The sequence below is a fragment of the Prinia subflava genome, chromosome 22 (assembly GCF_021018805.1).
Source record: "Prinia subflava isolate CZ2003 ecotype Zambia chromosome 22, Cam_Psub_1.2, whole genome shotgun sequence".
In the NCBI taxonomy this organism is placed as follows: Eukaryota; Metazoa; Chordata; class Aves; order Passeriformes; family Cisticolidae; genus Prinia; species Prinia subflava.
The window spans coordinates 6635518-6661123 of NC_086268.1; the positions used below are offsets into that span (position 1 = coordinate 6635518).

At 45.5% G+C, this 25606-nt stretch overlaps 1 protein-coding gene across 5 annotated transcripts in view; it reads right to left on the reverse strand.

Annotated features, from left to right (window-relative positions):
• Positions 1–25606, reverse strand: part of ARHGAP32 (Rho GTPase activating protein 32) — a 239395-nt gene that overhangs the window by 102372 nt on the left and 111417 nt on the right. Inside the window, exon 1 of one of the 5 annotated variants that reach the window (XM_063417975.1) lies at positions 6083–6491. The exons of the other annotated variants lie outside the window; for them this stretch is intronic. The gene's annotated coding sequence lies outside the window, so the exon portion shown is untranslated. Of the gene's footprint in view, positions 1–6082; positions 6492–25606 lie in introns of those variants that run through there. 5 annotated transcript variants of the gene reach the window in all.

Consider the following 25606-nt stretch of genomic DNA (forward strand, 5'->3'; position numbering starts at 1 on the left):
GGTTTGGATGATGGAATTAAACTCCAAGGCACTTCTGCAGTAAAGAGGCAAAACATCTCCATGAAGAGATCTTCTCTGCAGTGCCCAGTGACACATGAAGGAATGGCTGGAGCTGTGCCAGGGAAATTTAAGTTGGATTTAGGGAAAGGTTCTTCCCCCAGAGGGTGCTGGGCACTGCCCAGGACTCCCCAGGAAACTGGCACAGCCTTGAGGCTGCCAGAGCTCCAGGAGCATTTATACACTGCCCCAGGGATGCCCAGGGTGGGATTGTTGGGCTGTCTGTGCAGGGCCAGGAGCTGGACTGGATGATCCCTGTGGGTTCCTTCCAGCTCAGGATATTCTGTCATCTGTGATACCCTGTTTTCTCCCCATGGACTGAGCACAGAACAATAGAAAACATCCCTGGCATGTGTGAGGATATGAGGGATAGATGTAAAATTGACTCACGAAATCTCAGAATGGTTTGGCTTGGAAGGGATCTTAAAGCTCATCCCATTCCACCCCCTGCCATGAGCAGGGACACCTTCCACTGTCCCAGGCTGCTCCAAGCCCTGTCCAGCCTGGCCTTGGACACTGCCAGGGATCCAGGGGCAGCCACAGCTGCTCTGGGCACCCTGTGCCAGGGCCTGCCCACCCTCACAGGGAACAATTCCTGCACAATCTCCCATCCAGCCCTGCCCTCTGGCAGTGGAAGCCATTCCCTGTGTCCTGTCCCTCCATCCCTTGTCCCAGTCCCTCTGCAGCTCTCCTGGAGCCCCTTTAGGCCCTGGCAGGGGCTCTGAGCTCTCCCTGGAGCCTTCTCCTCTCCAGGTGAGCACCCCCAGCTCTCCCAGCCTGGCTCCAGGGCAGAGGGGCTCCAGCCTTGGAGCATTTCTGTGGCCTCCTCTGGAGTTGCTCCAGCAGCTCCACATCCTTCTTCCATGGGGAGCCCCAGAGCTGGACACAATAAATCCCTTTCCCAGCTGACACAAGTTCCTATCCAATCACAAGTGTACTCAGTGGTTGGGTTTTATTCAAGAATTCCCACAGAGTAAATGTAAGATGTTGTGGGATATGTGTTTTGCCTGTAGTTACTTCCAGAACTATTTTAAGCTTGCAAATCACACAAGACAATTACTTCCTAGGGCAGGATGATTATTCAGCAGTCAGCATCCCTTCATCTGAGCTTCACCTTCAAGACTAATAAATCCTAGCATGGTTTATAGATACGAACAGCTAGAGAAAAGGGCAGATCTCCACCCCAGCAGGACCCTCGGGGTGCTTTACTGGTATTGGGTGCAGCAATGGCTCCATATGTGCCTTACAAGCACAAGAACAGGTCTTCTGTGGGTTATTTGGTGATTGTGTTTTTAATACAAGCTTCCAGTGAGGTCAAGTGCACAAGTGCTACACATCTTGGTGCTTCTGAGAGAGGTGAGAACAGCTGGAACACTCCTTGAAGTCCTTCAAAATCAAAACTACAGAGAATAACTTTAAAATCATAGAATCCCAGAATGCTGTGGGTTGGAAGGGACCTTAAAGCCCATCTCATTGCACCCCCTGCCATGGGCAGGGACACCTTCCACTATCCCAGGCTGCTCAATTCAGCCTGGTCTTGGACACTTCCAGGGATGTGGCATCCACAGATGGAATGTATGGACACTGAGAAGAACCTGCGGGGCTCCCATGGAAAAACAGAGCTCCTGGCATGGGACAAACTGCTGCAACTTCTTAAATATACATCCCCTGAGCTCTTCCCAGAGGGATGAGAAATGCCACCACTTTGAGGTGGTGGCAAAGACTCCACTGCAACCACAGCAGTTCTGGGATATCACCTCCTGGGTTTTCAGTTTTCCAGGGATTGGGGCAGGACAGGTCCACTCTCATCCATCAGACACGGGGTAAAAGATAAGGCATGTTAAGGATATTAATCAGCTAAGAAAGAAATCTAGAATAAATATAAAACCAGGCAGAACACTTGCCCCATGCCACACTTCTCTTGCATGCAGCAAGAGGAAAAGAAAGGCAATTCCTTGTGAAGTTTACCCTTTCCAATCTCACATGCTGTTCTGGACAGGAGGGCCCTCCCCATGCTGCTGCTGTACAGCTGCTCTGAGACACAAATCACAGGGGATCCAGCTGGTGCTGCTCTGGAGGTGAAATCAGAAGCAACCTTGACCTAAGTGCAGTCAGAAACGCTCAATTTGGAAAGATCCCCCTTTCAATCCCCGATTCCAGGAGCTGCCAATGCAGGGCACTGCTGTATAACTGCTGGAGTCTGTTTAACTCCTAAGCCAAGTCTATTTGATGCCTAAGCCTCCTGAGACACAAGATCTCTGAGTTCTATCAGAGATACTTAGATTTTCCCATATTAAGCTGCAAATGTTTTCTCAAGTGGTTTCACTCTTTTATTTCCTCTAAATGTGTAAGAAGGTCAATCTTCATAAGCAATTAAATATTTATAAAAACTTCTTAGATGCAGTCACTGGAGACCCCATTAGGCAAAAACAACTTCTGAGTGTCTGCAAACAGAATGTTTTCATGGAATTAAAATATGTGAGGTTATTAAAAACAAAGCAGGAACACCCTTGCATGTGACTGAAGGCAGAGCAGGGCCTCAGGCCCTGGGGATTGGCACAGAGCACAGAACATCCTGGATTGCTCCATGGGCTCCATTTGCCACCTGTGGGGTTTCTGGTTGGAATTTCCTGGGTTTGTCTTTTGTCTCTAAAGCTCTCTATGTTGAAAAACTTCCAAGCTCCTTGGATTCCAGGCCATGGAAATCATGGCCTTCAGATAAATAGTGCTGAACTTTAAAGACTGAAGCCACTGGGCTGAGAACTGCTTCTCACCCTAGCTGGGTGAAGCCTGGGTTGTTTTTTTTTTTGTTTGTTTGTTTTTTGGTTGGTTTTGTTGTTGTTGTGTGTGTTTGTTTTGTTGTTGTTGTTGTTGTTTTATATGACACAGAATCTATGTCACTTGGAATGACATTTGAGAAGACATGGGAGAAACACAGAGGTACTGCCAGATTTGCTTCATGGATTTCTTTCCTGCAAGATTTTTGCTTTCATGACGACCTCATTTCCTTCTCCTTTGGGGGGACACGACTTCCAGTCTCTGGGGTTTCAGGAGACAACATCGAACACAACACTAAGCAGAGGCTCTCAAACCGACAGCCACTGGCACAGGAAGCTGTTCTCTCACCAGTCTTACAAGGGTAGGAAGTTACAAAGAGTGAGAGCTTGCCATGTGCCAGTGCTCAGTAACTGTGCCCACAGCTAGGGAGTGCCCGAGCCTGGCTGGGAGCGTGGACTGGCTCTCACAGTCACATTCCTCCCGCAGGCTCGTCCCAAGAGAGGTTACCAGGCCATGCCCAACAAAACAGGGCACAGGACTGACCTCCCTCCATTCCCCTGCACGGACATGTGCTTCAGGGACTGAGACCTGGAAAATAAATGAGCAAGATCTGTTACTGACTCCCATCTATGACTTCTGGCCACCAAGAGACAAAGCACAGAGCTCTGCCAGCACACCTCTGGTGTGAATCCAAACCACAGCTCCTCCAAGGAGAACTGGCAGGGTCAGCCCAGCCTGGACGCATCTGGCTCAGCACACACAGAGCCTCCACTATGGCATGTTGCTGATGGAATGGTTATGTTGTTGTTTGGGGAAAACAGCCCATTCCAGGAGCATGTGTGATGTCCTGCTCTTGTTCCCAGAGCTCCATCACTGGCCAACCTCACCTTGAGCTCTGCAGCCCCTGGGGCTTTGGTTTTCCCAAGGAAAGGAAATAACTGTGGTGCAGCCATAAGGAAATTAAAACAATCTTGGGGTGCACAGCTTATCCCTTCTTAATTCAATTTCCATAGAAAAATATGGCAAAATGAAACATTTCCTTAATAAAAGCAATTGCAAAGTTGAGTTAAATGCCTGCAGGCACAGGTTCCTGTTGACACTACACTGCTGACAAAATCTAATTACAAGCAGCAGCAATTCCTGGCACAGACATCTCCAGGTACCATAAACCAGGCCCCAAGCAGAGAGGTTTGATGTAAAAAGAGTTTGCAGATATATTTGAGTGATTTTAGAAAAGTAACTTTTGGAGCATTTCAGGACCAGGCAGAGATTTTGAACTTCTTGTTTTGTTTCAAATTTCTGAGACTTGGCTCTCACTGAGCTACACAGTACTTGGAGGGAACTACCTGGAAGTACCTCTAGAGCACACTGAGTTGTTCCCCATGAAACCCTAACTTTTAAAAAGAAGAGGGAAGGGGAAGGGGAAGGGGAAGGGGAAGGGGAAGGGGAAGGGGAAGGGGAAGGGGAAGGGGAAGGGGAAGGGGAAGGGGAAGGGGAAGGGGAAGGGGAAGGGGAAGGGGAAGGGGAAGGGGAAGGGGAAGGGGAAGGGGAAGGGGAAGGGGAAGGGGAAGGGGAAGGGGAAGGGAGGAAGGCCTGGTTATTTACAGAAGTGTGCTGTAAGGAATCATTTTAAGGAAAAAGCCACATGTCGAACAGATCCCAAATAATTAATTTAAATCTCTGAGTGGCTGAATGTTGTGTGTGAAAAGCAGTGCCACACACACTGTGCTGGAATTTGAAAGCTTCCAGTCCAAATAATGCTCAGTCTGCTCAGCCAAACATACACAGAGAAATAAAACAAAAAAAACCCCTCAGTTTCTTTAACTCCTGGCAAACATTAAGCTCAGAGTTCTGAGTGACACGGGTGCTGTATCAGCAGCACTACCAACCAAATGAAAGGTGTCACTCAACCTGACCAGCTTATGGAGCGGAAAAAAGTCTGACGAGAGTCCCTCTCTTCACATTTGCAAATCTTGGTACTGGGTTTGGAAGGTACTAGGTTGGAGTGGCCTTTAGGAAAAGTAAGTAGCAAAGATAGGCATGAAATTGGAAGTGGTCTAAGTCCAAGTCTCCTACAAAAAATGCCAAGGAGCTGAGCCAGCACAAAGGGAGCTTTGGGACACATTCTGACAGCTACAGAGCCTTACCCTGGCAAGGGAAGGAGCAGGGGAATTCTCAGAGAGGTTTAGCACAAGTGCTGGAGATGCTGAGCACCCCCTTGTGCTGCTGACTGAGAGCCTGGCAAGCTCCCAGGGCAGGGACTCCAGAGGTGGCACATGGACAAAGTCGTTCCTAGAAAGTCCATTCGCTGATTTGTCTGGTTAATAATTTACTGGCCATGACTGAAGAAATGCATGTAACCTCCTAAAACTTCTCTGTCGACTGCAGATTGCTCTGTGGCTTCTGTCAGCACAACATCCAAGTGAGCATTACATGTCCCTACACCTGATGAAAGATTTATCCAAGTCTGCTTCACATGCCCACAAGTCTGACTCAGAAACATGGAATAAAGGTCTACAATATTATCCAGGTAAAAGTTCAGAGTCAATATGCACCCAATATGACAACAGATACTCCTGTATATTCAAAAGATTCTTTTTAAAGGGGCCTCAAAGAGCAAAGAAGAGGAACTAAATGGTTAAATCTCCTTTGCTAACCCTACCCTTATAATAAAGGTATGTCCTAGGAATTATTAGCAATAGTTTGGAACACATTTAGCACCAGAAAATGCAAGACATTCCTTTTATTACTGGCCTCTCCTTTCTCCACTTAGGAAATGCACTAGAGGTTTAAAAAAATTTATGGTCAAAAGCCATTCCCGTCTCCTGAGACAGGAAAGCTCTGCTGGGATGTTCCCCACCCCACTCCCAGCCAATTCCCTATATCCCTTATCCCTCATTAATATGGCTTTCAGACAGACTTCCTCACTGCAAAAAGATCTTTTCAAAGGCCACAGGTTAATCTCTAGGAGGAGAACCACAGTGTGAATTATCCTGAGCTTTAAAATCTGTCATGGAAGACAGTCTGCACAGAAATACAACCACCTCCCTCCCCCTTTGAACCGCCTCTGAAGATTCTGCAAAGAACCCTTGTTAAACTGCAATCTGAATCACTCTTTATTGCCACAGCAGCACTCGGTGCCACGCTGCAGGCGCCCTTCCCGCCGGTTTGATTTTACCCTGCCTGCAGCAAACGAAAAGGATTTCAGAGCAAGCCCACAGGGTCTCTGAGGCTGTGCACTACTTACCCCTGCCACAATGCTCTGTTCCTTCCATGGAAGCGCTTCCTAGCCAAGGTCTGACAGCTCCAGGTCTCTCCGCAGCTTCCCAGCAGCCGATTGAGAAAACCTTGCCAGCATCGGCCCCGGCGAGCCGCGCTCCAGGCCGGGGATCGCTGGCCCCCCTCCCGGCCCGGGGCCGCCGCAGCCGAGCGCTCCTAGGGACAGCCCCGGGGCTCTGCTCCCTCGGCAGCCCCCGCCGCCGCCGCCACGCTGCCCGTTTCATGCTCCATCGGCACCACGAGGAACCCGCGGTGCTGCTGCCCCTGCCGCTGCCTCCCACTTCGGGAAGGTCCCGCGGGATGAGCCGTGGAGTTTAACGGGAGCCAAGAGAACGGGGAGGCAGGGAATGCACGCAGGGCATGTGCTCACAGCGGCACACGCGGCTGCACAGCTCGGAAGCAGAGCAGAGAAATGACAGCAACTGCCAGCACATGTCTGAGAGCCAGCACGGCCCGGGGAGAGCCGATCCTTCATTGTCCCTGCCTTCCCACTGCTGCCAGCCGCCTAAAGTTCCATGGGATCCCCCTGCAGCCCCCAGTGCCGCTGCTGGGATCGGGGCAGGACGTGAAGGAAGCACGGGGGACTCTGTTCACTGCACAGCCCCCACAGCAAACAAGCATTTAATGAGGAGAAGTTCGCTGTCAAAGCCTTCCCCGGCCAGTGAAAGCCTGAACACGTCTGTGTGTCTGAGGAGTCCGTGTGTGACAGAGTGAATGAGCATCTGCAACATCCAGTACTGCAGATCATTATTCACTGCCTGGATTTTGGCATTCAGCACCTGAGACCCGATCAACACTAACAGGGACATCACTCCCTTCCACACCACCCAAAAACTTGGGTTCAATGTGGGTTTCAATCTTTAAATCTGAGTGGTAATTTAACAGAGTGATTGTTGGTGTTGTGTCTCATGAACACCTCACCTCGTGCTACTGCTACTGCAATTCCACACCACTTCTGCCAACCCAGAATATCCAAGTTTAGTCCTTTCTCTGCAGAAAGGGGCATTTTGGGAATCACTAGCCATGGAAGTGGTTTTATCCCAGCCGGCCCACCCCTGCCTGGTGATGATTTCACCACCAAAGGCAGGGAATGCCATTAGCTCCCTCCTCTCTAGGGTAATATGGAAATATTACCATACTTATAGTAAAAAATATTACCATAATTATGGTAATATGGAACTATAAAGATCGGACACTTTCCCAGCACAACCTCATGCTTCTGTTACATTTGGTCACAGAGGTCCCTTGTCAAATTCAGGTGCAGTTTTTGCAGTCCAACTCAGGGAAGTTGTAGAGCAAAGTCAGTGCTCAGAAGCTGCAGGTCCCTGCCAGAGCCTTCACCTTCCACAAGCCACCAAGAGCTTTTACCTTGAATATGTCAGAAGTCAGTGCTGTATTTCACTTATTATTTTACTGTAGATGATGGCTACTCTGTTTCAGAGTGCCGGTGTCAGAGATGGGCTGGGCAGCCCAAAAATGCCAGGGAATGATCACCTCAGCACCCAGCAGGGTTAGCAGAGTGGTTTGGTTCAGTAACACAGCGGAACTCTCCATAACTTAAATCTGCAGAGAACAGATTTTCCAAGTCTTTCCAAATTTATTTCTCTAAAAATGCAGGGAGGGGACAGCGTTCTGCCCATTCCAGCCCTGATACCTCTGCTCCTGCCCAGGAAATTCTCCTAGTTCTCCCCATTTGTTGCCTACATTGACAATAAACTTCAGTCTATTTTGTGTGTCCCTTGTCCATACCCTACATGATGGTATAACACAAACACCTCCGAGGCCTAAAAAGCAACTTCACATGACTGTGAAGACAATTAATCAGCTTTTCTTCCTCACAAATGACGAGTGCAGCACAGCACATACAGGAACATACACTTTTAGTGCAGGAACACAGATTTTTAGGGTAGTAAAATGGATTTTTACTATAGGAACATAAACTTTTCAAGCCTTCCTCATCAGCTGATAGCGATTTCTCCCTCTTCAAAGTTTCTCTTTGTTCTTTCAGCTCTGAAAATACCCTTGAGAATTTTTAATGCTCAATGCAAGCTGTTTAAACAACTGAAAATTAGCATTGTTAGAAAGAAACTCTATTTCTTCCCTACCCAATGTCCTGTTTCTCCCAAACCTTGGAAATTTCCTGTGCAATAAACTGTCAAGAAGGCCTTTAACTGTTACAGCTAACTGGAAAACTTATCAGAAGGTGCCACTGGTTGCTGTATTTTCAGGTATGACAAGCTGGGAAAATTTATGAGATAGGTTCTCATATCCCCAAATAAATGAGACTGGGGGTGCTGAAGCACGAAGAAATAAACATTTAGGGAATGTTTATGAAGGAAATCAGTGCCTATAAATTACACAGCCTGGGCCACCCCTGGAGCAGCCTTATTTAGTACAAATGGAATAATCAACAAAAATGAGCCTTCCATGTGCTGCTCTCCCCTCAGCCTCCCTGAGCACATCTGATTCCCAACCCCTTCCTGCACCTGGTTGTTTCTGATAAAATTAGAAAGCAATTCCTGACACAGAGCTGGGTGCCACTACACATCACCATGTGCAGACTGGCCTGTCATGGACAAAGGGATTACAGAAAGTGACAACGAAGAAAAATCTGTTCTGAGGATGGAAACATATTTGCTGAAGCCAAAAGCATCCTGAAATGACCCGTAAGAGGCAAGAGAGGAATGTCTGAGTGTCTGTGTGGTCCCTACCACACATTATCATAGAATTATTAAGGTTAGAAAAGACCCCCAAGACATCAAGTCTGACCTTTGAATGAAGGATCAGCATTTATGGTTTATAAACACACAGAGCTGAAAAGGATTTTACCAGTGTAAGACCAGCCTCATCACAAATAACAAATCTGATAAACAAGTTCTGGTACTCGATCACATCATTCCTACCACAGAGCTGATTTCCTTCTAAGTAGGAAAAAAACCACACCAAATAAGCAAAATATTCTCATTCCCTCTACTGACATATCACATTTTAACCAACCACGATATGGACTGTTCTCTAAATTGAGTTCATTAAATGAAATCATTGCTGTCATCCTCGCAAACAACAACATGACACAGGCAGATCAGAATCCTGGTTGAATTTCCAACTCTGAAATAATTTCTCTTTGATCTCCTTGGTATTGTGGGTGTCTATGGACTTGGAGATGAGCTGGGGCAGCTGGGAGTGAACACAACATGCTTTACATCCCACCAGGTTCATGTCTTCATTGTAAAGTTCTCTAGAGGAACAAAGCAAAATTTTCCTTCAATTTGCGTCGACTCTTTCCCACAGAAATCACCACCAAATCCACGAGTTTCCCAGGAAGCCAAGTCCAGTGTGGTCTGTTGGACTGGAGAGCATCATCCAGGAGTAACACCGTGGATCCTGCCAGGGCCAAACCCTCACAAGCACCTACAGCACCACCAGCCCCAGGCACTTGCTGTCCCCTCGCCCCACAGCTGAACTGAACAGGTAACCAAAAATTCCTTCTGGCTGCACACCAGCCTCTGCTTCTGGCACAGATCCCATCAAACTGCAGATCTACTACTGCAGAACCTTCGGCTATCTCCAGTCACTGGCAGGTGGGGCCTGGTGGATGCAATGCCAGGCATGGAGAAGGGCCCGTGGATGCTCCTGTCACATGTGGGCACCCTCCCGTGTCAGCCCTTCCACCTCAGCCGTGCCCCCGAAGGGCACAGCCCGTGCCCTCCACAGCACTGCCCAAAGCAAAGCTAACTCAGCTAATGGTGGGTAACAGCCACGCTGCTATGGCTGAACACAGCAGCTTCAGGCCTCTGGCTGGGGCCTCCCATGGTTGATAATCTAAAAACAAATAAAATTGCCCCTGATCTTCCAGCTCTCACAAAATACATGTTTTTCAAAGTCCTCAGCCAAATCTGGAGTGTTGCAAACCCTCTGAATGGCCTGAGTTTAATTTGTTGTTGATTGGGCCTGTGTTAACACATGTACATAAAGGCAGCTGGTGTTACCTCTCTCTATTTCCATTTCACACCCTATTAAAGCCTGGTTTCACAATGTATTGAAAGCAAAAGGAGATTATTCAGAAATGAATCCTCTCTGGCAAATCTAGTCAAAACCTGGGGAGAGCCAGCCCCTCTCCTGGCAGCATTCAGAATCCAACATCTTGGATACCACACAATGACGCCAAAAACAGTGCTGGAAAAGGAGATCAATCCCCTCACACTGCTCATTCCTCAGCACAGGAGAGGGGAGAATTCTTCTGTCCTCCTGGCAGGAAACTGTATTCTCTCATATGCAGAATTTAAGAGATCAAAGTACCAACGAAGACAGACAATGAAGAAATGCTTCTCCTGCACCCAAACTATGCAAAACCAGGTCCCAAGAACAGCCCAGCCATGTTCAAACACCTCCAGTCTGGTGCAGGAGGCATTTGCCTCAGTGTGGAGGCAGGACTGTATCTCATGAGCCACAAAAGCACAGCAGTAACAACCATATATAAACAACTGACAACCTCTGGACACGCTCTGAACCCCAAAAACTCACTTATGACACATACAAAAATTGTACAAAGTCAGCCCATGACCACAGAAATCTCCTCCCTGGACTGTGGCACTGTTTCTCCTGCCCTTTTCTACACCCCAGCCCACCCTCACTCCCAGGAAACCCCAATAAGCATGAAGATGAGAGTTTTGAAAACTGGAAGTTCACAATGCTAAAATTTTATAACAACCATCTCCACCAAATCAAGAAATCATCAAATCCCAGAATGGTTTGGGCTGGAAGGGAACTTAAATCCCATCTCATTCCCTGGGCAGGGACACCTGCCACTATCCCAGTTTGCTCCAAGCACTGTCCAACCACTTGAACACTTCCAGGGATGGGGCAGCCACAGCTCCTCTGGGCAGAAATGCATCTGTTAGGAGCTGCCTGGAATGAGATGCGGATAGGAGAGTGCTGCTGTGCTGAATTTCCAGAGCAGGGCAATCCTGAGAGCCCTCTGCACACTAGATGGCATTGCACTACAAACGATGGCAGAGATCGGGACAGGATCCTGGATCCTGAACAGCAGCAGAATCATCCTCCTGCTCCTGCAGCCCCGGGTTTTCATGAGAGCAAAGCTCAGCCCAACTGTGTGAATATTTACAGGCCAAGACAATGGAGACAGTTCTCACAGAGGAACCAGCACTTGGTGCCTTGGGCTAAAACAAAGAGGCAATTAAAGGACTTGCCTGATTTATTAATTTATTTAAAAGAGAAGTGGCCTTGCCACAAAACAAAGCATCCTTTCTTTCACTGTCTCCCTCTGGACCAAGCAGAATTCTTCCCTTGGCTGTTGCAAATCAATGAGCACAGACACAGCATTCCCCATCTGCCTACCAGGAACCGTAATTTATATTTATTTGGCTCATTCAAGAACCACTTACATGGAAAAGCCATGTGAATGCACCAGGAATGAGGTTTTCTACGGTGTTTGTCCATCATTTTCTCCCAGGTTCAGTTTATGTGCTGGTGACATAGATAAGGACACCAACCACTCAAATCCGTAAGACATTTAAGCTTATTGAGAAGTGGATTCATCCACAGTCAAAAACATAAGACTAAGGCAATGAATATAATTTTTTATACACCACTATAAGATGTATACAATTTTTATCTTCCTGCCTATGGCATTTCATAAAACTGCTGACTTTCAAGGAAAGCGCATTAAAATCACAGAGTTAGTTATGACTGTCTTTTTTCCTCTGAGCTCCAAAATCCATTACATTCTGTGGGAGGCCAGTGACAGTTTTACTCATACTCTACTTTTCCATTTGCTGAAAACAAGCACATTATTCCTCTGAGGGAACTGAAAACTGATACAGCCCTGTTATTCCAAGCTATTAGTCTCTTACTCACTTCTTCTGTTTTCTACCCCACTAAATCAATATTAACTTTTTTTCCATACTGATAAGAATAAAGTCACTGGAAAAAAATGCCTTATCTACCTGAGATATCATCAGGAGTGTCAAGGGAGGAGAAAACACAGAACCCCCAGTAACAGTAATTTTGATGGGGGGAAGCGTGCTGTGGCAAGGAGCAGCTTAATTGGCTTAAGGGACTCATTGACCCTATCTCACTGTCATATGCTCTAAGCACTTTTTCTACTCAGAGTGCAGATACATTTATGCTGTGATTTCTCAGCCTCCTGTCATCCACAGAGAGGTATTTGTGTGATCGGAACTGTGCTGTGCTGAGCAAGATTTGGGATTTTTCACATACAGAGAAGAAGGACCAAGAACTGAACTCCTGGAGCAAAGGCAGGAAACACAACTTGTCAAAATACACAATGGAAAAATAAATAGGGACTGGACAGCCTTGGAGCAAGAGCCTGGTTGCACCACATGTGGAGGTGCAGGATGTGAATAAAGCTGAATTCTCATCAGGAAGTGCACTCCTGGCTCTCCGGGGAGCAGTTCTGCTGGAGCACAGCCCCAGCAGACCCTTTCCACAAGCAGGACTCAGTGCTGGGCAAGGAAGGAAGGCTGGAGGAAGCAACACCAACATTCTTGACACTCCAAAGGTGGGACAATCTCCCCTCCCAGCACCAAACACCTCCAGTCTGGTGCAGGAGGCATTTGCCTCAGTGTGGAGGCAGGACTGTGTCTTATGAGCCACAAAAGCACAGCAGTAACAACTCTATATAAACACCTGACAACCTCTGGACATGCTCTGAACCCCAAAAACTCACTTATGACACATACAAAAATTGTACAAAGTCAGCCCATGACCACAGAAATCTCCTCCCTGGACTGTGGCACTGTTTCTCCTGCCCTTTTCTACACCCCAGCCCACCCTCACTCCCAGGAAACCCCAATAAGCATGAAGATGAGAATTTTGAAAACTGGAAGTTCATGATGCTACAATTTTATAACAACCATCGCCACCAAATCAAAAAATCACCAAATCCCAGAATGGTTTGGGCTGGAAGGGAACTTAAATCCCATCTCATTCCACACCTTCCACTATCCCAGGTTGCTCCAAGCACTGTCCAACCACTTGAATACTTCCAGGGATGTACAGTCTCAAACCCCTCTGGGAAATGACAACAAAATGTACTTTTCCAAATTATGAAGTAAGGTCTGTAAATAAGAACAAATAACGCTGGCCCAATGTGCACAGCTTTATCATTGCAGGGTGTGCAGGGTCTCCAAAAGCCTTGTCCATCAAATATGAGGGTCCCTGTCAGCCTGCAGGGACTGACACCAAGAGCTGACACATTCCACCCACAGCTCTCTGAGCAGGTCCTTGCAGGACAAGGCAGAAGGCAGTGAGGGGGATTTGAGTATTACCACAATCACATTTGGGAACTCCTTCCCCACAACAAACATTATTTATCATCTGGCTCAACACCAGCTTCTCTTGCTGACAATAGAAACAGCAAATGAAGGACAATAATCTCCCCTCACCTGGCAGGAGGAAGTGACAAAAGCTGAGGGGAAACTTATTCCATTTCTTCCTATGACCCCACAAGTGGGGAAGATCAACCCCCACTCATGTGGACAAACCAGGCTGTGTGAAACCCAGCAGTGCTGGCAACTGAGGCTGTGCCTACATCCCCTGGCATGAAGCACAGGTCAGGCTGTGACCAGACTGACTGCTGGATGTGAGAGAACACAGCCACAGCAAGGGCACTTCCCAGAAAAGTCCTGTAGCTTCCCACTCTGCCAGACCTGAGCTGGGGAAAGGTGCAAGCAGGATTTTGTGTGTCCATGCATGAGAAGTGCTTCAAACCCCCACATCTCCAATCTGCCTCCACCCTGCTTTTTTAACCAAAGAAGCAGAAAGTCCTTGTCCCACAGCTGGGACAAATCTGACATAAGTTTTATAACCCATTTGAATTTTTGTACAACTTGAGCAAGTGCTAAACATGGAACAGACTCGATGGAAGCATTTCCCACAGCTAATGGGGGGAAGGAGGGGCTGGAAAATGAGCAGCAGAGGTACGTGGTCAAACTGATTTCCTCAAACAAAAGCTTTTCTAGGAGTAGAACCCAAAACTTCCCCTCTCAGCTGAAAGTTAAATAAAAACTTCAGCCAGACTGAAGGCATCTGGCTAACAGGAAACTTCCACAGCTCTGGGCTTTATTGCATCTCCTCATGTGCACAAACACATTTACACGTGGTCCTGCCTCCTGCTGCTCACAAATCCCCATCCTCACAGCTCCAGCACATCTGCCATGTCACACCTCACTAGAAACAAGGACAACTTGTGCCCTGCACAGCTTCTCCAACTGCTCTTCCTTTGAAGAAAGGGCTGTCTCAGGGAACCTGCAGGCTTCGGGCAGTATTCAACTCACACAAGCATACAAAATTCAAAACATAAAGCTGAAAACAAAACAAAAAGCTGAAAAGTAATTCAGGTGTAGTGGGTCTAAGAACTAAATATTTTCTACATGTTGAAAAAAAAATGACCACACACTGCAGGTGTTTACCTGCTCTGCACAGTAAATACTGCCTAAATTGAAGAGAAATATTTATACAAGGTGCAGAACAAGCATAACTCAGTTAAGACAAGGAACCACAACCTCCCTCACAAACACATGATGTTTTAATACGAGATTTTACATTGATCAGAAAATCCCAGACTTGTTTGGGTTGGAAGGAGTCTTAAAGCTCACCTCATTCCACCTTCCAGTGCCCCCTCCAACCTATAATCAAACCTACAGCTACAAGACACAGAAAAATTAGGGTGGGAAGGAACTGAGTGTGTTTGTAATGAAAACATCCAATGACATTTACAGGAGTTAAATGATTTAAAGAAACTACCCTGGACTCATGAAGAAGTTCTAAAGAGTACAGCCTGGTGCTTGTTGACACTCACAGCCACTGCCATGTGTTCAGCAATGATGAGGATGGGGGAGAAAAAGATGAAGAGAAACGACAGAGAAAAGGCCTGTTTCTGCCACATCCTAGGAAACTCCAGAATTCTGACAGAGGAAACGGGATTAGTGTCTTTATCATCAGTATTAACAGTCTTTCTACCAAAACAGAGATGCCCAAACCTTGGTAGAGGTCCAAACAGGCACCAATACAAGCCCTAAAACGAGTGCCTGGGTTTAGTTTTATCTCAACCCAATTAAGGAGGAAAGTTTCTAAGAAGACACTGAAACTCAGATGTTTCATCTGAGGCTCCATAAGACTCCAAAATTCCATAATGATTGATATATAAGGCTCCAGCCTCTCTAATTCTGGCAAAAGGTACTTCCCTGCAAACACAAAACTGCTCTAACTTAACCATAAAGAATAAAACAATTCACGCCATGGTCACTGATTTCTGAAAAGAAATGAGTTTAGGAAAGAGATTGAAATGATCATACTGAAATCTTAGGTTATAAGTAATTATGGGATAAACTCAAGTTTCTTTAAACAAACAAGTTTCTTCACTTTGGTTGAGAAATCCTTGAAGATACTTGTACACAGAAAAATCCCTAAGGAAAAGTGAGACTTATTTTGAAATTTTTAACCCCCACCATTTTTTATCTCTTTCTATAACTCAGTGATATCATTTCTTAGAGACAATATTGTGGAAACACTGGATTCCATTGTCTGTGGTTGGTGCTGATGATCTGGGAGGTCTTTCCAACTGCAGTGACTCTCTGTCACTCCAGGGACATTGCACTGAAAAGTATCCCATGCTCTGAAGTATTAATTGTAACCTTCTGACTATTAAAAAGTGAAGGCAGTGGGGATTTTTGAGCTCTTTTGGTCAGTCACAAAATGCCAAAGTTGGATTCCTGCTAAATTTTGCCTAGAAGTGAAGCTCTTAGTTCACTAAATGAGCCCTAGTAAGGACTCCCAGCCAGTCAGTGGGGTACAACACAAAATCCTCTGGGGTAAGGAGAGAAAGGCCAGGAAAATCAGACTCTCCTGAAGCCAGGAACACTGTGCCATCCAACCTCCCACACTCCCTGACACTCCACACCATGAGCACTCCAGCAGCACTGGCTGTTTTCTAGGGGTTACATGTAAATTTACAGCAAGCTCACAGCCGGGCCACCTGGAAAACATGAAACTGTGTTTTCCACAACACAAGTACACACAGGAATTACCCCATAACTTGCCTGTCACAGGTTATTTATGTCCTGTGCAAGAGCAATAGATCCTGCACAGATTCAAAATCCCAGAGAAGGAAGAAAAATGCTTTCACAGATAAAAATATGCAGCTTCTGTATGTTGACTCAGTGAAGGGTAGCAAAAACAGCACAACAAAATGCCTGAAATCCGTGGTATTAAAGAAATTATCTTGGAAATCCTTAATAAATAGGATGAGGTTTAATTTTGTGAAGAGGTTTATAAACAGTGTCTTGGTTTTTCGATCCATGTGTCAAAATCTTAATTAGTTGTGTTCAGAGGATGGACTTGAAGAGTTAAAAAACTCCAGAGGATGGACTTGAAGAGTTACAAGGTTAACTGCATAAAGGGTCACAAACAGATCTGTAACTCTGTTAATTTTTAATTTAGAAAATTCTGCCAAAATGCCAGAGCCAGGAGAAAAAATAGTAAAGATATGAAAAGAATATTTTAACCTTTAAATTTCCCAGATGACAGTTCAGGGAAGGTCGGTTGTGAACAACTTGGGTTACTCTGGGAACAGGTTCATGTCCTGGGACTACCCAGAAGCTCCTCAATGGAACTGGAAATGGGCTTCTGGTTTTTAAACATTTGATTTGTTCTCCAAAGGGGTTGGTGTAACCCTGCCCCTGTGTAAGGAACTCCTTGCAAGCTCCTGTTCTCCACAGAGAGGCATCAGCCTGCAGCACTGCCCTGGTCCCAATTTCTGCACATTTCAAGGGAAAAGCACCTGAGGGATTCAATTCTTGCCAGTGTTTAAACACACACATGGGGACAAGATGGCCTAATCCAAGCTGGGACAGCACCCTGGAGTCACCTGGGCTGGCACTGCTGTCCCACTGAGTGTGACTCATTAACCCAAGGATGCTCATTAACCCAAGTTAAATGGCCGAGCCCTTAAATCACCAGGCAAGGGAATTAGTGGTCACAATGACAAATCTGGGACCTCACAGAGGACACCAGGACAGACACAGAAACTGGACCTGATGATCCCTGGGGGACCCTTTCAACTCAGAATATTCTGTGGTCCTATGGAAAAACACAATCTTCCCAGAACAAGTTCCAAGCTGTTCCATACTGTGGACAAATTAGACATTTAAACCTTTATTTTGCTTTCTAATATTGGTATTTCAATTAAAATTTGTACTAATAGCATAGTAGTTTCCAAGAGAAAAATAATGAAATAATGACTTACCAACAGTTCTGTGTAAAATAAACGTTCCTCTACAGCAAACACTGACACATAAACTTGTCTAAATGGGCATGCAAAGGATGTAAAATGCTCGAGCCCTTCCCACAGCTCAAACCACCTTCAGCTATGGGGCCAAGCACATTTAAATGTGAACAAACTGCTGTGGAACACTGGAGCATACACACAGAGCCTACAAAAGCCACAGCACAGGGCCTGATTCATTATTAATTCTGCAGGCATTTCAACTGTTACTGTTGCAGACGCAGTTTGGTTTACAAGGGCTCTTTTATCCTTACTCTGATCACCACAACTTGCAAGACACAGACACTCATACTCCTTACAGAAAACACATCATCCACACCTTAATTGTTTTTGTAATACTAAAATAAACCATTCATCCCTATGATGCACCACAGAGAACTATAAGAGCACATGGGTATTTTGTTGTTAAAAATCCAAGTCTTTCCTCTCCCCCAGGTTATCTTAAAATCATAAATGATAAATTTGGAACATTGTTTCCCAGACTCTCTGAGCTAATTCATTAATGGCCAAAGTTCTGCCTCTGTGTGACACTGGATAGGCCTGAGATGTTCAAGTCAGCTGGGAGAAGAAAGCTCCAGGACAAACCTCTCTGTGCCCCTGCTCAGCATCGACCCCAGCAGCTCTGCAGAATCCTCTGCTGTCTTTGAACTCCACTTAGTGGAACATAGCTGGAAACTGAGGGATGCAGGGCAGCTTTAAAGATTTCAAAGGGATGAGGGACCAGAGGAGATAAAAGCCCAGCACAGCTGTCCAGGGTGTATTCAAAGTGCCCATCAGAGTTCAGTGTTCCTGCTAAAACCCATCAATAATTCAAAGTGCACCAGGCTAAGAATTCACTCCTCCACAAAGAGCTTCCAAACCCAACCCAGTTCTTATTTAATCTGAAAGCAAATGGCAAAGCACAACACTAAATCAAACCTTGGAGCCAGGGGACTCTGAACCGCTCTGATGCTTCTCAAGTCTCACACCTTTTATTAAGCCTCTATAACCCTGAACTCCCCTCACCCCAGCAAGGCAGCACCCCTGTCCTGATATGACATTCCCCTCCTTTCATGAAAATCCTTTCTGCCCCAAGGCTCCAGCTCCCAGTGGGTTCCCTGCCTATTCCAGCACTGCTACACCTACAATTATTGCAGGACATAGCAGATAAAAAATTATTAAATAATTTAGCAACATTGCAAAGTGAATTCCTGGGCTCAAGCTGTAAAAATCACAGATGTTTTTATTTTTGAACTACTTCAAGCTGGTAAATGGGAACCTGGTCCAAAATCAGTTCTTTTAAAGGCTGAAAGTTTTGACATGTCATATTTGCAATAAATAATGTTCACACTTAAACACCACACAGAGGAATTACACAGCTCCACTGCAAGGTAAATCAGAAAAAATAGGACTAGGCAATGCCACTTCCGCAAGAAGTGCATTTTTCTAGTCAGTTTGGTTTATAACTATATAAGTTTCATCAGTTTTCCAATAGAGCAGAATGGATTTTACACCATTTTCAAGGATTCTGAACATATGTAGCCTATATGGCACTATGTATTTTTATTTCTAACTCATATAATACCAGATTTGTGTGTGTCTATTAAGGAACCATCTTCCCTTTAAATTATTACTTCCACAGTTCTCAGTGTGATGTTGCCAAAAGCTCTCTCTGCAGAGTTGTCAGTTCTGACTGCAAGTCCCAAACCATGTCCTGAGCCTCCAAAAAACATCTGATGGAGCTTGAAACAGCTGTGTGCAGATCTAAATAAGCTTCTCATAAAAGCCCCTTCTGGGAAAGGAACTATTTGAAAGGAGGGAAATGAGGACGGTTGTAGGGAATGTCTTGCACCTTAAAAATATGTCCCAGAGTAAGTTTTTATTAATATTTCTTTTACTCATCTGGCCTGGTGGAAACAAGAATTAGTGAGTACAATCAAAGCTTGTTCACTTAGTTTTAAGAGATAAAAGAAGTTGAACTTCAGGGGATGGGGTCTGGAAAGGCAGTGGGACAATCTAATGCTTCTCCATATAAGTATTTGATTTTCACAACCACATATCCACAGGTAATGGAAGCATTCCCTTCCCCTTTGATGCTTCTTTGCCAGGAAAACAGCAGCCTGAGTTTGCAGGTTTTGCTGAGAAAATGGCCAGAAATGACAAGCCAGAGAAAGGAATTGATACCTTTGGAATTCTGAGTCAAGATCAAAGAGCTGTCTGCTCTGGATGCTCAGGAGAGCTGAGGGTCAGTGCCTTGCCTGCAGGACAGGGAAGCAGGAGTCTCCACCTTCTGCTCACACCCCACAGCAAGGGATAAAATCACAAACCCATCAAAGCCCACAGACTGCTCCAAATATGTCTTCCAGACACCCAGCAGTCCATATGGGGGGAGTGTGTGCCTGCATGCCTGTTCCTCCTTTGAAAAAGAGAAATCTGCCTGTTTCCAGCCCCTTGGGAATGTTTATGTTCACAGGAAATCTTCTGCCCAAATCTCTCTTTTGCAAGTAAAACAAACAAAAGTGTGATCTCAGCTCAGCAGATCTAGAAACACCCTCTGTGATCCCTGTGCAGCTGCACATCCAGAGCCCCAGCACAGGACAGCAAACACTTCCACATGGAGCATCCAAACACAGGAGCCTGGGTTCTTCCCCCTCCCCACAGGAGAGCCGGGAACAGGACAGGCCAGGGAGGCTCATCCTGAGCACTCCAACAGCTCTTCCCTGATCTGACACTGAGAGAACAACCATGCCACAGTGCAACCCTGCAGTCCTGAGTGAAGCACTGCTGATGCTCTAGGATTGGAAATTACCTGGAAACCAGATCATGGAACCACCACGAGGAAATGGTCACAAGGTTCAGGACACCGAGCACACCTGTGGACAGAGGTGGAGCACATCTGGTGTGCTCAAACCTTAAGCAGAGAGATGTCAAAGCCAAGACAGTCAACAAATGTTGCAAGATCAGGTTATATTCTAGACACAGAATTACCGAATCTGGTTTGGCTTGAAGGGGACATCCAATCCAAAAGTTTGTCCTGTCCCCCCGCTTCCGTGGGCAGGGACACCTTCCCCTGTCCCAGGCTGCTCCAAGCCCTGTCCAGCCTGGCCTTGGACACTTCCAGGGATCCAGGGGCAGCCACAGCTGCTCTGGGCACCCTGTGCCAGGGCCTGGCAACCCTCCCAGGGAGGAATTTCTCCCAACATCCCATCCAGTCCTCCCTGTGTCAGTTATCCCAGCCCTGCTCCTTCAGCAGGGAATGAATGAACACATTCCCAGGGCAGGGCACACGCTGCAGGGAAGGCTGAGCTAATGAATCAACATTTAACACCCCCAGCCTGACTGGCTGCCCCTGAGCTGCCAGTTTTGTCATCAACCCTCCAAATTCTGGCCCCTGAGCAGGGGCTGAACAAACTGCCCTTTCTGTAGGCAGGTACAGCTTAAACACAGCCTGGGAACATTCCCTCTGAAGTTTGGTTTCACAGTTCATACATCCTCTGGCTTCACAAACCTCCACAAGAGGGGAAACACAGAGCCCTGCTACTGTAAATCTCAGGGATCATAACTACAAGGCAGTTATTAAATCACTCCAGCCTGGCATGCTGGCAGATCCATGAGCCAGTATTACACTGTATTTTAACACCACTCCTGGTAACAGGATGGCTGGCTACAGACAGGAACAGACAGGATTTCATCTCCCTTCAAGCACTACCAAAACTGGCATTATTCTCAAGTTCATAACATATTTTAATTATATGTATAATACAGCTTTCCAGTTTTTTTCAGGTCATTAAACTGCAGGAAAGAAAAATTTTCCAACACAACTCTGTTCCAGTTACTAATTAAACCAATTTTAACACTTTTCTGCAACATGTTGGTAAAAGATGATTTATGGGGCTGGCAAACACCAGGAGGTCAATGTCAAAATAACAGCTGGGCTTATTACAGCCACTTGAAGATTTACTCATGCCATTAAATAGCCACAATGAACAAAAACCCTACAACTCCACAGACAAGTTTGCTGTATTTCCAGTGGTAAATGCTGGAGAAGGGAAAATAAGCTGGATTCCTGCAGGAGGTCTCTGTTTTCTGTCCCAAATGGGTCTGTTCTCCTGTGAAGATATTGATTATTCCCTATAAATTCATAAAAACATCCAAAAGAAAAAGGAGAAGGTAAAAAAGGCTCCAAAAATACCTGTTGTACTGAACCAACAGGTAAAAATCTCATTTGCTTGTAATACTTCTTTGTGGGTTCTAACCCACTCTTCCATGGGTACAGCTTCATCTTTTTAAAATAAAGAATATAGATGGAATCAGACAGAGCTGATCAAGAGAAATAAATCCAGGGAAATACAGAGTCCCTGTGAGAGGCCTTCCACGAGCTGAGCAATGCCGGCCAAACTGCATTTTCCTTTATAAAAGAAGATGAAGTACTGATTTCAGAACAGTCAGTCCAAAGGAGCAAAGGGTACAAAACACCTTCAGAATGATTTAGCAGTAAATCCACACGAGAACACCAGCCTGGATCTCCATCCTGCTCTGTGGATCAGAGCCACAGCTCCACACTTGAAGTTATCCTTCCATGACAGAACCCACGCTGCATTTCTTCCCACTTCACCAGGGGAAAAAAAACAGGGAACCTGGAATTTCACAGGTGTGATCTTGTTCCAGGGAAGAATTTTTCTGAGGAGCCTGTGGCATGCTGGAAGCAAGACCAGGAAACAGCAGAATCCAAAAATTGAGGTGAACTTACTCAAATATTTTCCTAACTCCTTTGGCAGCAAAAACCTTGGCTCAGAGACTCCAAACTTTTAAAACTTGTTGATCCTGGCAGGAGGTTGTGCCAAGTTTCAGGGAGTTGTGGCTGGAATTATTAAATTAATAGAGGCAGTTTCCACCTACAATGAACAGTTGTTTTTATATGTCCAAGTCCTTAAAATTGCCCTTGCAACATCTCCAACACCACTTTGGAAGGCAATAGGAAAGAAATCACACGGAGAAGACAGGGAATGGGAGGGGAAATCCTCAGTTTAAAGAAGGGGAACATACCAGAATCCAGCCAGGTAATTCTGGGAGGAGATTACCAGCACCCAAAGATGAAGAATTGAAAAGGGCCCCTCTTCACACATAAGCTGTATCTCACTCAAATATTCATAAAGACAAAGAAGAACACACAAAATTGTCTTTCAAATCCCCAACACACAGCGAAATTCAGGCCAATTTTTATGTTTCTTACTGAGAACTTGCATCTTTTAGAGGGACTGGGATAGGCAACTGCTGTTTTATGTTTTGCCTTTAAAAATCAATACTTTTTCCTTCATAAACAGTTCACAAAATAAGTGGGATAAATGATATTGCAGCCTGGAGCTACTCATGCTGCTCCTGGCTGCCAGACACTGAAAGCATCGTAACCCAGGGAAGAGCTGGGAGCAAACAAACCCTCATGAACTGCAGGCACTGAGCAGGCTTGGGATCAAATCACTGAGGGAGAGATCCAAGCTAGGCTGTCCCACCCCAGGCAGGCACAGAGCAGGGAGCATCCCCATTCCTGTTTTTCCCAGCTCATCCACAAGACTCCTTTCAGCTATGGCACCTGAAACTACCCCAGTTAACCCCAGCCAAGGGCATCTGGCCAGGCTTTACCAGGTTTTTTTCCCTTTGCAATCCATCTTAGGGAAAAAATCACAGAGACTCCTTCACAAGCACATTCCCCCCCCCGTGTTCCTTCTTCCCGGGAATATCATTAAATAAAAGAAAAAAAGGCAAACCATAAGAAGATGACCCCTAAAAGGATCTCCTCAGCAGGCTCTGCTGACAACAGGCACAGAAGGACTGAGTTGCTCTTTGCAATGTTTCTAACTCCTGAGGCATGACAGGAGCATCCAACTGCAGGGGCAAAGCCCAGCTGCTGCTGGAGGCAGCCCATCAGCTTGGCTGGAGCATTGCAGAGGCATTCCCACAGCACACAATTCCTGACAGGAATTCCTGGCAGCTGATGTCTGCGCAGGCGGAAGTGATTCTGCCTCAAATACTTCCTTTACCACTGATAACACAATTCCTGCCATGGCCCTGCCAAGACTGTGCTGATAAGGAGAGGATCTGTAACCCAGTCCTGCTCCCACAAGGATTTATTTTTAGACGTCAGATACAGCAAGGCAAACACAGAGACTGTGCTGTTTGAAGGGATAATTCTGTGTCAAATGCAAGATGCTGAAGTGATATGAATGTGCATTACAGCACTTGCCTTGAGCAAATGGCTTTTGAGGGAGCAAAGAATATTATCTGGAAAGCGTGGAGCTCATCAGCTCTCCATATTGCATTACCAAAACCTACTCAGCTGAAGATAATGTCTTAATTCTTTTAAGTGAAGAACAGAGTATTTATTCCTGTCTAAAAGTAGATATTTAAGGAATTCCTAATCACTCTTTCTCCTGTTTACATTAATGGCATTTAGCGCTCAGTAAAGTAAAACCATGTTTCATAAAATCACAGAATATCCTGGGTTGGCAGAGACTGCAGGGTGCAGTCAGCTCCTGGCCCTGCACAGACACCCCAACAATCCCACCCTGTGCCTTCCTGGGAGCAGTGTCCAGATGCTCCTGGAGACCTGGCAGACTTTTTTTAGCACATAGTTATTGAATTACATTAATATCTTCTTAAGTTATAAAAGAAATATAACCCTGTCTCAGTCTAGAGTCAGTTCTTCATGCATGCAAAAGGACTCCAGATGCACTTTTCTATCTCACATCTTTAAACTTGGTGAATTTGAAGTTGCCTCAATAGGTCCCACAGAGTTTTGATCAGTTCTTTCCAGTTATTTATTCATAAACCTGATAGAAAACCAACAGATATAAAACAAAGCTTGCACTTGCTAGATGCAAAGTGCTAATCTTGAACAGTGAGCATTTTCATTATTTCATAGGTGCAATTACAGACTCTTTTGCACAAATGCAATTTAACTTGGAAATGACCTTCTATTTGTACACAGTCTTTTATGAAGACTTATGACCGCTGTGTTCAATGAGTAAAAACCAGCTCAAAAAAGTTAAAGGGGAAATACTTTGTATTTTATGTAAACTGAGAAGAAGCTAAATGAGGAAAAAGGTAAATTGAGAAGAAACTTTGCATCTCCTTGAGAAAGGGACCATGAAGAAGTTGAACCACAGTTCTGAACATTTATCCCATGTCAGACTAAAACATGTCTATGAGGCAGAACCTGGCTTTTCATTAGAAATTAAAAATGAATGATGCAGCCCTTAAACACAGTAATGAACATAAGGTATTTGACCAAAATGCCAGTGAATTTTGGGCACTGATGCAATCTGTGAGGCTTAACCTGTTGGTACAGCTTTGACATCACTGCCTTTGCCTGGCAACCAGCAATTTCCAGGGATGCCACACATGCCTGGCTGGCCAGCCACAGGTATGGGTAAGATATTGCTGTTGGGAGCAGTGTGGAAGGACATTCCTGAAGAGAAAAAGCCCCCCCAAAATGCATCCAGCCTCACTAGCACAGTGCAAGGATAAGGAGAGAACAAATCCTTTTTCATACCTCTCAGCAATTTAATTTAAAACGCTCTCATGAGGCGAAATGCCAGGCTATTAATACCTCCTGCACCATGAGACCATATCATAAGTGACATAAATGTTACAAAACAACCTGAAATTTGGCCAGGCTGTTAATAGACAGCATTACACAATTCCTGACACGGACAGATAATACTGTATTTCTACTATGCAAATTTCTAACAGTGAATAGATTTTGAAAGCAGTTTACACCCACCACCCCTCAGATGCAACTCAGTAATTCTCTATTAGGTGCCAAGCTGTCAGTTTCCATCACTCCAGCCCACTGCTATTCTCTGCTCTACCTTGGGAGCACAAAGGAGCCTCCAACTTGATTAAAATGCATGAGCCCTGTGTGAACCTATTTTTAAATCTCCCAACTAATACTGCTGTTGTATTAACAGCTTTCATTTACTTTACCATTAATACTGGCATTCTAAGGAAGAGCTGCAATACTTTATCTTTTTGCTTTTCAGCAGCAAAGCTCTTGTTCTCAAAGAGATTTTTCACTATATAAAGAAGTCCTGACACTGAGGGGATTTACCAGAAACTGCTTAGGAAAAGGAAGGAATTAGAGGCACGGAGTGCTGAAGTCACCTTACTTAGGCACAAATTTCGCTTTAG